General features: G+C 35.1%; 1 protein-coding gene across 2 annotated transcripts in view; it reads left to right on the top strand.

Annotated features, from left to right (window-relative positions):
- Sgcz (sarcoglycan zeta) overlaps positions 1-15,016 on the top strand; it is an 825,698-nt gene that overhangs the window by 681,109 nt on the left and 129,573 nt on the right. The gene's annotated exons all lie outside the window — the stretch shown is intronic.

The raw sequence follows: 15,016 nt of genomic DNA, 5'->3' as shown, positions 1-15,016 counted from the left end.
AAGAAAAGTTCTTTCTTATAAAAATAACCTAAAGTCCTTTATGTTTTCATCTTTTTCTTTTTGCAATTGTCAGGAATCTACTTAAGTGTTCTGAATGTAGTCTTATATTCCATAAATTCATATATATCTTTCTCACCCATATTCCTGTAAATTGTTCTTTAATAGAAAGTCAAATGATATAGCAAGGTAATATAAACATTTAAAATTGATACTATGACAGAGAAAATGGAGGTGAAAAAAAGAAAGATGAAGTATATTACAAGTTGCCAGCAGAAAATGTGTATATAAGCTTGGTCAAACTATTCATACAATTCATTGAATTAAGACCTATGATAGCTTCCATGGAACCCACCAGCCATAGTAAAATAAAATAAAATAGTTATCCTAAATTTGACAAAACATAAAGTAAAATAAATCAAATAGAATAAAAGCCAAAGAAAAACTGAAAACAATATTGGGGGTGTGAAAACTATAATCAGAATATATAACATGAAAAAATAGTCTCACTAAAATTAATAAGGAAGGTAGATATGAAAAAATAAAGTGTCAAGTAGTTGTTAAAAATGACACAAAGCACAGTTACCTTTCTTTTCACACACACACACACACGCCCACACATGTGACAGCAAGGTTTGATATCGTATCAAAATACAAAATACATCAACATAGAATGCAGTTGTTTTAACCTCAATACAGCAGCTGCGCCTTAATCTACTTCTGTTTCAGCCAGCCACTGTGTCTTGGCAGTTACTGGCCTGGCCTCTGAAACCAAGGTTTGGGGGAATTATCTTCCTGCAGGCGCTGTTCTTATCTCTGCTGCTAAAGGTAGGTTTAACTAAATTTCTCTTGTTCTATTTATAAATAAGACTCAAAATTCAAAGGCTGGGGTGTTAACCTGCAAGTTCAGAGAGGCTGACTAGAACTTGCAAAGGGCTCCACTAAAACATAAAAAAACTGAGCCACTCCAAATTTCTTCAGGCTACTTCCAGTCCATTTCTCTACGTCTTCCGATGCCCTCTGATCCTCTATGATTACCTCTGTCAACTAGTTACTAACTGAGCCTCCTGACCCAAGGTTCATTTTTATTTAATTAATGCAAATGCAAACTCGGGGTGCACGGTGTGATGGAATATCTACCAACATAACTCTTTTTTGTTTTGTAGTTGTTTTGTTTTTGAGATAATACTTTTATTTTGATAGCCTCTTTTGCTGGACTTTAGAGTAATAGACGTTAGTGAACGTTATAATGTAAGACAACGATTAAAACTTAGCCAGTGTGCCTGCCTCTGAGGAAGGATGTTAAAATGTCAAAGAGTAAAGGTTCAGAGCAAACACTTGTGATCTTGGCCCAGAGAGTGCTAGTTGCCAGTAACAATAATTTCAAGCTTTTTCATGAGCAAATCATTTCATGGGGAAAGGCATAAGTCATGTGACTACTGGTGATGTAATTACCTACTGAATTATTATTCAGCTAGGCTAGGTTGGGAGCCCCGAGGAACAGAGTTTGAGATGGAACCTTCTAGCCAGAAATATTACTGAGAATAAAGTCAAGGTCAATGTATGTTGGTATAAGAATGCAATAGTACTTCTCAGAGAGAAGAGGTGATTTGATATAATTGCCAAGAGGGCATTGCTATTCCATGGAAAGCCTTTGAGTATGGAATACTGCAGTGTTGGACTTCAGGCAATAGAGCCAAGGATAGAGTTCCCTGCTTGGACCTCTCTAAATGCATGGGTCATACAATCTTCTGGACAGGGGAATACTGGAAAGAGATTAATATGAGAATCACTCTTCACAACCAGACCAACAGCAGGGGGGAAGCATGGTTTGGTTCTAAAAGAATAGCCAGGAGAACTAAAAACAAGAAGTGTTAAACATCAAAGTGGAAAAACAATGAATATATCAGTAACTAAGATTATTATATACAATGAACATGGTGATACCAGCAATTGAGAAACAGATGCAGGAGCATTCCCTTTGAAGCCACCTTGATCTACATAGGGAGAATATGTCTCAAAGCACACCAGCAAACACAATGCAAATGTAACAAAACAAAATATTTTAAATATAAACTATCATTAGGAAGAATTTACAAAAAAAAGGTAGCTTTTTTCTCAGAAAAAAATCTTCACGTTTTTGCTTCCTCTAATACTTATTTGTTGGGATAGAGATCTTCAAAGGTATCCAGTAAAGGGTAAATATCAACATGTCAATGATTTGGTATGGTAAATAAATATATATATATATATATATATATATATATATATGTATATATATGTCAACTGAAAATATTTCAGTAGTAAAAATTATAGAAAGATTTCAATACCGTTCAGGGCACTATGAAAAATAAGATAAAAAATCTGATGTCTAAAATCTAGGAAGAAGATGGAAGAAAATCTTACAACTGCATTAAGTACACCATTGAAAGCTTGAGTGAAGGAAGGGTATTCTGAAGAGAGACATAAAAAGTGAAAACCAGAGAGATGCTCTTGACCCTTTAACCCCCATCAGGCAACTGGAGAGAGGCTGTGAAATAGAGGGTTGGAAAAGGCATTGTTGCTTACAGTGAGCATCCTGGGAAGGCCATCTGTCAGTGTGCAGAGAGAAACTAAGAAACCTGGCAAGACAAAAGAGGTGAAGACAAGGACTAGTGTTGCACATCTGACAGCTTAAAGCACAGCATCAGACTGTGATGGGAATGAAGCCTTGGGTTAGTTCACAGCCTTGACTTGGTATTGGATATTTCAATATGGATATACTCTCCTATAATTCCCACATACATTTTTTTCTCTGAGTCTGGAGATAATTAGCAGATACACTGTATAAACCACGATTAGATCCATTCTTGTAAGTGTAACAGGTACTGCTTACATACAACTTATAGCTGAGCTCTCAATTACTTATTGAAATAATGCAATATGAATAATAAGGAAAGAATTGTTACACTACATTGTTTATGAACAAAGGCAAATTATCTATGCTCAGAACAGAGGAAAACATTTTACATATTATTTAGCCCCCCTGGTTTGTTTCCATAGAACTTAGAGATAAGGAGGCTGACTATATGTATGTATAGATAGCACCAGAGAAACAGATAAACATAAACTTGCATGTCGCTCCCACCAACAGATGCAATTTCAAGTGTTAAAACTTTTATGGATAGGGGAATTTTCACATGTCTGGATTTTTGTTGGAGGATCTTAGTGCTGTTTGTCTTTCACTCATACCACGTACAAGGATGTCTGTTATGGTTGGGCTGGAGATGCAACTCATCCCCTTCACCTCTTTTCTCCTTCAATTTCAATTGTTCTCCTTTCTTGTTCTGTTAAACACATGTAGCCCACTTAGTGCTTGGAGGTATGGGGATAGGAGCATCTTCTGGAAAAATGGTTGTCTCTTAACTACTTTCTCTCTTTCCAGAACAGCCAACAATAGCTAATAGCTCCATAATTAGAGGTGGAACTTCATGAGCCCCTCTCTGTTTTTTGAATGGCTTGAACTTGTGCAATCTTCTGATTGCATTCACAAATATTGTAAGTTAATGTGACTGTTATACACAGCAAATACTTTTAATCTTTAGATACCCATTGCTTCTGGGCGTTACAGTCTTTCTGTTCTCTCTTCACTCACAGTCCCTGAAAAATGTGCAAATAGGTGTGATATGGAAGCCTACTTAGAATGGCTCACTCTAGTCTTTTACCGTGTAATGACCACTTATGGATATCTATATTAACTTACTCCAAGAACATGCTTCTCTGAAAAGAGAGAGATGCACAACTCAAGTTAAGAACTTAAGAGGCACTCTAATATTGTATCTAATATTATATTAATTTATCAAATAATAGTATTTGTTGCTCCTCAAGGCCTACAACACAGCAAGCCACAAAATTTCAGAAGGACTAAATACCAGATCCCAGATGTATCTTGTGGAGCAGGTTTTAAAAGCTAACGAGGAAATAGTTGGTTATGGCCATTGTGTCTAACGAGGAAATAGTTGGTTATGGCCATTGTGTCCACACCATTATCGAGTCATTGAGCTTATCTTTCCAGGTTACTTCTGTTACTCACAGAGTTCCAGCTGAATGAGATTGTTGTTTACTCTTCTCCCTCAGTAGCCTGCATAGAATCACCCTGCACCATGAAAGCTGGGCATTGCCAGCTCGACTTGCCCAGGTTCTATGGCTTAAGTAGGTGAGTCTTCTACACTAAGGTCATGCTCTGAGTGGCCAGTGGGTTCCCATAGAATACCTGCTGGAGTTGGTGTTTGAGTGGAAGGAGAATGTAGCTAGTATTCTGTTGTGCAGTTGGGTACAAGACCTTGGGGGAATTAAAGATCTGCAGCTAGCCTACCCACCTTCTTGTGCAGACTGCCTTGTTCATTCCCAGAGAATTCTGGATGGAGTTGGGGTCTGAGGTAAAGTAATGAATGCTGGAAGATATATTAGGAGGGGGATATCTGTGTGATTTACTGGAGATAGGTGGGGGGTGGGGACGGGGCTTCATCAGGGGTTCTGCAGAGCTGAGGATGAGACTGGCAGGTTTGATTTGGTGGAGCAGAGGGAGTGATGAATATCTGCAGATAGCCTCTCTGCTTCTCTGTCTAGAGGGTAGAATATTTTACATTTTTTGTTCATATTGATCTCCATGAATCTTTAACTCCTATAGATCTCTAGATCCACCCCCACCTCCCTCGCCACCAAACAATCTGTTTTTTTTTTAAATCCCTTACCCCTCAATTTATATTGCCCAAATAACTTGGGTATGGGGCCATTTTCTGATGCTTGGTTCACTTAACAGCTGTCACTACCTTAAAGAAAAGTGATTCCTCTTTTTCTCAGCAGCAATCAATTACCAATCACTACTGAGCTAGAGAAGAACTAGTTCCCATCTCTGTACACTGCTGGTGTTTTGTCAGGGTTTCACAGTCTTGTGCATTGGAGCATAGCCTTTTTGAGTTCACATGTATAATTTCTCTGCGGTGATCAGATGATACTGTTTTATTCCAGTTACCTACCACCTCTTGCTCGTAAGATTGTCTTCCCTACTCTCTTTCCTAATGATCCCTGAACCTCTCAGCAGGATGCATATAATGCTGACATCTTATTCAGGGTTTAGACCTGTTTAGATGCTTTTTCCTCAGTATATTGATTGGGGGTTGATTTCTGTGTATATCACCATCTATTTCAGAAAAAAAGCTTCTCTGATGAAGACCTAGAGATGCCCTAATTTATAAGTATTGGCATAAAACACTGTAAATTTATTTAATACTCTGTCCATTTATAATAATAATAATAATAATAATAATAGGCTCTCCCCCTAAAAATGTCAGAGACAAGCTTCCACAAGAATACCACTAACAAGGGTCAGGGCATGGAGATTAGAAAAATAAGTAAAGAGAAGAAAGATAGGAATGAAAACAATAAAACAGAAACATAAGATAGACTAAAAAGGAGTACCAGTGAATGCTAGACTTTGCCCATGTTTAATTTTCCACATACTTTTATACCCCATACAAAAAGGAGAAGAAGACAAAAGACTGACTTAACATGATACAAAAGACAGCCAGAACAGTTACTTATAATAGTAGTGACATCAAGTGATTAATCCCTGAGAAAGGCATTGTTCTTAGGCAGTGAACCCACCATAGACCAAGTATCCTAAAAGCAGCCACTTCCTAGGTCAAACCTCCTATTACAAAAGAAGAAGCAGAAGTATGCTTAAATTCTCTGACCTTTAGTCAGGGTGGAGACATTCACGTCTATAGACTTGATGTCCAAAACCCCAAGTAACCATACCTTAGGTCAGAGTGTGTAGCCAAAGATGTTGTCAACAACTTTTGAGCAAGCTAAAACTCTCAGGCCTTCAGAATATTCAGGCAAGGTAGAATAGGCTCACAATCTTTGGGTCTCCACAATATAAATACACACACACACACACACACACACATGCACACACACACACGTATGTGTGTGGTATTTTATTTTTCCATTATAAATTGTTATGAAATTGTTTGTTTATAAAATTCCTGTAATTGAATCACCACTACAGACATTGAATTATATGGAAGAATATGTTTATTATGAAGACTATGGTTATTAGTTTTTACTAAGCAAACACTAAATATGATAATCCAAAAGGAGAAGAAAATGCAGTTTTGAGCATTATAAGGAAAGATGAAACTAGTTTTCTGGGGCGTAGAGTATTTGGATCCTATTACTAAATGATAAGCACAGTTCTCATATACAGAACACACTGAATGGTGAAACAAGCAGATATTCTCAATATAAGTGTTATGAAAAATCTTAAAAGTAGCTGAAATGCGTGCAGCTGGCTATTACAGGAATCCTCAATAAAACGTTGGACAGAGCACTGAAGTGCCCTTCTGTGTGGGACTGTTGCCTGTGGCTGTCCTCATATTATCTCAATGTGGAGGCTTTGGGCTGCCAGGCTTCATCAAATGCTAGAATGTAGGTTTCTAAAAGAAAAAGAAAAAGAAAAAGCGTTTCTCTTAGACTGCTTTTTTTCCAAAAAAGAATAATTTGATAACTCTCAGCAGAATTTTGATAGTAAACTCCAGCCTCTGGCAGATAGCGAAAGCTAGTATTCTCTTTGACCGATTAAGAAGAGATTTGTTTATTTGAGCAGGTGTTAGGATAAACATTTTATTATGGAAAGTAAAGAAATGAAATGGAAAACTCATCTGCTAAGGTGGAATCAAAAGCTATTGTTGTAAACAATCATGTCTAATCAGTATGTAATTAGATAGAAGGGAAAAAAGGTACCAGTTTAAAGGTGTCTTTTGTTTTGTTTCACACATATGCAAGGTAGATACATATATTTGCAATGCAGAATAAATTATTGCTATTTTGTCCATTACTCTAGACCCTAAAATATAGCTAACTGTTAGTTAATTTGATATCTCCCTTTACATATTGACTCAAAATAATTTCGTAGTTTAAAATACTTCTTGTCTTAGCCTTCCTGTCTAACTTTTTATCTAACAATATATTTTGTTCTAAGATCAGTAAGGTTTTTTTGTTGTTGTTGTTGTTTGGTTTGGATTTCAAGACATGGTTTCACTCTAGCTTTGGAACTCGCTCTTGTAGACCAGACTGATCTTGAACTCACAGATATTCATCTGCTTCTGCCCCCCAAGTGCTGGGATTAAATGTGTGTGCCACCACTGCCTGGCTTAATTTTATTTCTTATACCTATTTGACATATAGTTAGTTAAAATATCTTTCACAAAAAGAATTATATAATATTGATTTTCAGATGAGTCTGTATTCACTTAACCAGTGTCCCTAATATTGTAATTCTCACTTATACATCCTTGTATTTCACTATATCTTTAGATCTCAGGATTTTATTAAATTATCAGACTCAAATTTGGAGAACATTGATTCAATGTCATGTTTTTATCACTGGAGAAGATTAAGCTTCTATTAACGGATTAAGTAAATTCCGCTAAAATTTAATCTTCTAATCTCAACAGTATTATAATAGAACAACGGAATAATTCATTTCTATATTTTATTTTCTGAGTGGTATTTAAATTTACAGAAAATTGAGTATGCTATGTAGAGACTTACCTACATTTTAAATACTTTCTGCATTTTGAATATTTCACAAGTCAATATTGAAACAGAATTCATAACAAAGCCCGCCGTTTATAATACAACTAGCTCTCATTTGTACATACATTGGTTGTGGATTCTGAGAAGTGAATATTGACATGTTTTATTTGAAAATGTTTTCATCAATTGAAAAACAAAAGTATTCATTCAGAAAAGCAGATCCTGCATTCACAGAGAGTTAAGAGGGCACCTGGGATGTCCTTGCCCCCACTGTCTAATGAGTAAGAAAATAAGCTTCGTGCTCAGAGCCATACCATATAGTCACATGCTAGGAGTGGAGCTGTTTGTTGTGGTCTAGAATATGGGTTTTCCAAGGCATCAATAATGGTTGTTTTTCCTCAGTAATATTAAATCTTGAAATAGCAGGGCGATCTATGACAGACTTAAAACATGTTCTTGGTTGTTAAGTTCTTAAGAAATAAGTAAGGGAATTTGAACTTCGGAGAAAAGGGTTTTGGATAACACCAGTCTTAGAAAGCCTTCAGAGAAAGATGGATCACTAAGATATCCTTTCATATGGACAGTGATGAATAACCAAGAGTATTACTGTTTTTATTTGTGCTTATTTGTATTTTCAGGGTAACATATTCTCATAATATTACTACCTATAGGACAAAATTATACATTCTTTTCTATTGGAATTCTAGATCTGAGTAGTATAAACATATTGCTTAGGTTACACATTCTTTTATTGTGATAAATACCATAACTATAGATAACTTGAAATGAGAGGGTTTAGTTTTTCATATAATTCCATGCAACAGTCCACCATCTTAGGGAGTAAGGCAGGAATTTAAGCAGGGAAGTTATCTGGAGGTGCGACCTGATGCAAAACCATGAAGGCTGCTAATTACTTGCTTACTCTGCCTATTTTATTTGTTTGTGTTTATATATCTATATATATGCATATATACATATATATAAAACTTCTCATACATTTAGAGATTTTTACACTATTGCATAATTGCATCATTCCCATTCTTCCCTTTCTTACCTCTAAACTTTTCCATGTAATCCTTCCTACTTTCCTTCAAATTCATATCCTCCTTTTTATTAATTGTCATCATATGCACATAATGCTTACATTTTATATCCATATGTATTTCTAAGTACATCTATACAACTATTTCAATCTGTATAATATTATTTATATGTGTTTATTCTGGGCTTGCCATTTGGTATTGTAAAACCACTTACGGTGTTCTTCCCTGGAGAAAACTTTTTCTTCACTCCCAGCATTCCTTAGTTGCTTATAGTTCTTTTTTGTGGACTTTCATATCCTCCTCTATCATGTCTATTGTTGCCTTTGTTGAACTAATATTTTGGTAGCCACATTGGTGACACTTTGTGAATATAATATCTGGTTAGGTAGTCATATTTGAGACTTGGTGAATATAACATCTTCAACATTCCTAGGAGACACACTCTCATGTCAGACTTCCTGATTCTCTAATTCTTACACCCTTCCTTCACTCTTCAACAATGCTCCCTGGGACTCAGGTACAAGAGATGCTTTGTAGCTGTAGATTGGACTCCTGGACTCTATGTTTTGATTGATTGTGATATTCTGAAATGAGCTGTCTATTGCAATGAGAATTATCCTTTTTGAGTAGTTCTTTTATCTGAGGATATAAGGACAATATTTGGTATATTGTTAGGAGTTATGCTGGTTTAGTAGAGTGATGATTGTAGGTTCTTCTCTAAGACCTGTGACTAAACTTGGCTTGAAGGAATTCCTAAACAAGACTTTAGTACAAGGAGACAGAGTGAGAACTTAGCATGTATAAAACACTGGTGTTCAAGAACCAGCAAGTACACACATATACACGGTAATATGTTCAAGGTAAGATGTGATACACAACAAATTATGATGGCTGATATATGTGCAAGTGTGTGTGTGTGCACGCATGCGTACAAGTGTATTTATGCTCATAGAGAGATAGACCAGAAGCATCTTTGGGACCACATGTCTCTCTGACCTTTTACTGATAAGAAGTAACATCCACTAAACAGGCAAAATCTGTGTAATTTTCAGCTCCTTCCAGTGCTTGAGGATGACTGAACTATGGCAGAGTGGAAAGCTGTATATAACCTCTCAGGGAATATCTGTGGAGATATACAAACTCTAAAAACTCATTTAATCTTTTTTTTTTTTGGAGTTCTTTGGCAGAGAGCATCAGATGGATTGGCTGCATCGTTTGTAAAATACAATTGATTACTAAGAATTTCCACAGGGTATAAAAGGGATATTATTTGACCACCTTGAAGGGGTGGATGTATAGGGGCCCTGTTGGACGAGGTGCCTGAGGAAATGTGAGCAGAATGAACTGCACTGCTTTACCCCACAGCATGTTTAATATGCTCATGCATATTATGAATTTCTGAGTTAAAATATATCATGCAATAATTTCTAAAATTGGCTTGAAAATGGGTCCTTTTATGACTAGTTTTAATTCTGGCATTTTATCAAACACAGTTGGAAGAGCCAATCATGAAATAGCAAGCCTTTAGGGGGCATATACTTATTAAAATGTTAACGTGGAAATCTTTCAACCACTCAATTGGTGATGACAATTTTTAGGGAATATAACATTATTATTTACTTACATTTAAGGCAGATTCCTAAGACTTTTTGCAGCTGCCTCATTTACCAATAAAATGTTCATTTTGATACCAACACATTTAATCTAATTTGTTTGCACATGATCTTTGGTTGTCATAACCACTGAGGTTAGTTCCCAGGATGCAAATATAATCAGTCCTAAGCACAGATTTCCTGGATTTCAAATAACACTACATAATATATTTTAGAGTATCATGAAACTATTTTCCTGACTGAGTCTTTTAGTGATTTTCTTTTGTTGGACACAACTACAAAGATAATATATTTATTTTAATGATTCCACGCTCAGAATTATTTTATATGGACTTTCACATGTGTAATGTTCCAATTATAACAATTTAAATATATTATGCTTCCATCTATATGCCACATTCTGTGTACTTTGGTTCTTGATTAGCATCTCATAGGATGTATTGGGAATACCCATTTTATTCTATATGTTACATGATTGTGAGCTTATCTGACCTGCCACATGACAACCCTTCATTTCTTAAATGGTTTTGTGATTGAGAAACCATTTTCTTTCCATGGTAATAGTAAATTATTTTTCAATAGAGTAATTTAGAAAACATATCATAGAAAAGTTTGAAAAATGTTTCAATATTTTTTGAAAATGAATTTTAATATAATATATTATGATTATGATATATATTATGATTATGATTTTTCCTCCCCAAATTCCTTCAGGATACTTCCACTTCCACATGTTGGAGGAGGGAGCCACTTGTTGGTTCCCGCTGCCCAAAACTGAAATAATCACATGGAAACTATATTATTTAAATCACTGCTTGGCCCATTAGCTCTAGTTTCTTATTGGCTAACTCTTACATATTAATTTAATCCATTTCTATTCATCTGTGTATTGCCACATGGCTGTGGCTTACCAGCTGACGTTCTGTCTGGCTCCAGCGGGGCTCCATGGCTTCTCTCTAACTCCACCTCCTTTCTCCCAGTATTTATCTCAGTACACCCCTCCCTAGCTCTGTTCCCTGTAGCTCTGCTATAGGCCCAAAGCAGTTGCTTTATTTATCAATGCTAATCACAGCATACAGAGGGAAATCCCACATCATCCATACCCACCTGAATCCACACCACTTTTTTTCACTCTGTCATTAGGATACAAACAGACATCTAAAATAATAATACTAATATAATAATAATATAATAGATAAAATAAAACCAACCAGTATACCACAAAACAATCAAATAAAAATGGCAGAAGAAAATGCTCAAGAAACACACATAGTTGCAGAGTAATTTGCATTTCAACACACAGAAATTACATAAACACAAAACATTATATATGCAAACACGTGTAAGGTGGTTTGGGGAAACCTAACAAAGCATTATAAAACAAACACCCTCTACACATCCCACTGCCTTTGTGTCATCTTGTCCATCTATTGCAGGAGATGGGGACTGGCCTTAAGAGTGGTTTGTGTACACAGTGAGACTCCATAGGAGTAAACTAATTTTTTATTTGTGAACAGTCATCAATTCTCTCTTCCCAAGACGCAGGGTCTTGCTGAAGGGGAGTGTCTTAGTTAGGGCTTCTATTGTTGTGAAGAGACACCATAACCACAGCAACTTTTATAAAGGAAAACATTTAATTGTGGCTGGCTTACAGTTCAGAGGTTTAGTCCATTATCATCATGGCTAGAAGAATGTAGATAGACATGGTGTTGGAGAAGGAGCTGATAATTCTACATATAGATCTTCCCCCAACAAGGCCATAACTACTCCAATAAGAGCACAGCTCCTAATAGTGCCAATTCCATGGGCCAATTATTATTAATTAAAAAAAAAGTGCTACGTGAGAGAAATATTCCATGCAACAGTGTTCACGTGGAGGACCTTTTAGAAAAAGAAAAGAGTAAAAAGGAGGAAGGAAATATGTTTTGGGGACCCAAACAACAGAACAGAGAGAGAGGCAGAGAGAGAGAGAGAAAGAGAGGGAGAGACAGGCAGAGAAGCAGAGAGAGACAGAGAAAGAGAGAGAGAATGAGAAAAAGGAAGAATGAGAGAAGGAAGGAAGGCAGAAAGACAGACAATAAGAGAGAGAAATGGGAGATGGACAGGGCCCTTTTTAAAGAGGAACATAGTGAAGGAGCACAGAAGGTTCTCTTAGTGGCTAGAGCTAAGGACATATCCTGTAAGAATACCAAAGGCAGGCCAGTACAGATACCTGAATATTAAAACCAAGCATTCAAACACATGACTCTGTGGCGGCCATTCCTATTCAAACCACCACAAAGAGGCAGAAAAATTGAAAATCCAAAGAAGATGAAAAATTCCAAAAAAGCAATATAATCTAAACCAAGTGAGACTGAAAAATGTATGAATTCACAGACCTACTGCCAGTTTGCACTGGTCTGCACAGGTCTTGGCCTGATGAGTTTCAGGGCTGAGAGACATGGACTCAAGCCTACATCCATTAAACAGAATGTATGCCCAATTGATATTTCAATATTCTAATGTGTTTGCATGATAAGGAAAATAATTCATGTACCTAAAGGAATGACAGTATAATTAAGTAGTGGGAACTAATTACAATATGTTGTCATATTAATGTGAAATATACTTTAAATCTTATACCTTTAACACCAGTGATCAATAATTTGGGTATTTTGAGCAACTGTTACAAAAGAAAAAAGGGGGATGTTTTAATTGATGCAGGTTATAGTAATAATAGCAGTTTTTAATAGTGTTTGAATGCAAATAAGCTATAAGTAAAAATTCTGTATATATCATTTGCTACTACAATAGTATTTATATTTTAATTTTATGTAAGGAAAAGAAGCCAATTAAACTGAAGAATACAGACATTGCACAAATAGCACAGTGAAAACACCCCTTCAAAACAGCTGTCATCTTCTGTTTGTTTTTCTGCTTGGACTTGTAGGAAAACAGCTCATTATAATTAACATAGGCCAAAATAGGGAAGAAAAAGAAAATGTTTAGCCTTCTTAAAAGACATCTCTCCTATAATTAGAAGCCAGAAATTAGATGTATTTTATCAGTACAATGTACATTAATGAATGGTTATCAAACAGTTCAAATATGATTTTTATTTTTATTCAATAACTCAATATTTTCTTTTCCCATGAATTTTCTTTTAGTTTATTGACTATACTATATCCTAGTATTTCACAACTAAATGTCAAATTAGGCTGTGATTTTTATTCTATTTACTCTCTAAGAGGTATTTCTTCAAGAACATTGACGTTTACAATGACTAATAGCATTACCATATAAAACTCATATGACATATAACTACTTCCCTTCTTCACTGGTTAGTAAACATATACTACTAGCTATTTGAAAAGCCATGTCTGACTTTATAGAAACTAATGTATAAAATCTGTTATTCACTTTCTTATACTTTGTTCCTCTCAATATCCTTTGAAAGAATTAATTAACAATGAATCATTGAAATCTAGATCCAGCTAAAATGTGACAAACCGCTAACAGTGAACTGGCAGCAAGAGCAGTACCAGCTTGTTGGTAGAGTGAACCATATAATAAAAAGTACATCTAGTCCTTAAAAATACAAAAAAAAAATCTTATTGATTGTCAATGCTTTCAAAGACTTTTTGTGACTTAATATGATGAGCAATTGTTATACTCTTTTGTATTCAATGGACTACATTTTTCTTTAGGACAGAATAAAACTCTATTATGTGAGTATATGTCATATTTTTATAGAGCCATCTGCTAACAGATACCTAGAATCATGTGCCATGTCCCCAACATTACTTTTAGTCAAGATGAGCAAAGAGATTAGAGATATTGGGGACATGGCAAATTATTATGAAATCATTATGCATCTTTGAATGTGAATGATAAGTATAAGTAATGTTACATAAAATATTCTCTTTTTGATATTTCTCTTATATGGTGTATTTTTTAGCAAGTGTCTAATAGTAAATTCCCCAATCAATATTTCTTTACAAGAAATATTCTACCTTTAAAAATCAGATATATAATAATTGTGATAAAGATTATAGAGGGCTAGAAAACTGCTCAGTGATTTAAAACACTGAATGTTCTTCCAAATGATTTGGGTTCAACTCACATTGAACTACAACCATTCATAATTCCATGTTACATAGAATCCAATACCTTCTGACCACTGTAGGTACCAGGTACACATTTAATATGTATTATATAGAGGTAGATAGATAGATATAAACATAGATGAAACTATACATACATATAAATAATAAATGAATCAAAAACAAAAAATTACTTAGTTTTAAATTCAAAAACTATGATTTTTTTGTAATGGTGATTATAAATTAGCACTTATAATTATTTTTAGTTGTTTACAAAAATAGAGTTCAGGTTTACTGAACATTTAAATATTTAGGAACTATTTTAGTTTTTGTTTTCTAAACTTAACTGTTGAAAAGAATGTATGAGGTATGTGGGAATGGCATGACTAAAATTGACCACTTTTTTTTTTTTTTTTTGGTTTTTCAAGACAGGGTTTCTCTATGTACCAGCACTAGCTATCCTGGAACTAGCTCTTGTAGATCAGGCTGGCCTTGTACTAACGGAGATCTGACTGCCTCTGCCTGCCATAAGACCTGATTCTATTATCTATGAGATTATTGAACAAGGAATCTAACTCTTTTTAACACAGAGTAACCTACACAACTATGTTTTGGCAGTACTATGTATAATAACCAAGTTATTGTATTATTCTAGGTATATGTTAGCAGATGACTGTACAATGACATGTACTCACATAAT

This window comes from Microtus pennsylvanicus, chromosome 9 (assembly GCF_037038515.1).
Source record: "Microtus pennsylvanicus isolate mMicPen1 chromosome 9, mMicPen1.hap1, whole genome shotgun sequence".
Classification (NCBI taxonomy): domain Eukaryota; kingdom Metazoa; phylum Chordata; class Mammalia; order Rodentia; family Cricetidae; genus Microtus; species Microtus pennsylvanicus.
The sequence above is the reverse complement of the archived record's forward strand: the minus strand, read 5'-3'. Positions and strand labels throughout refer to the sequence as shown.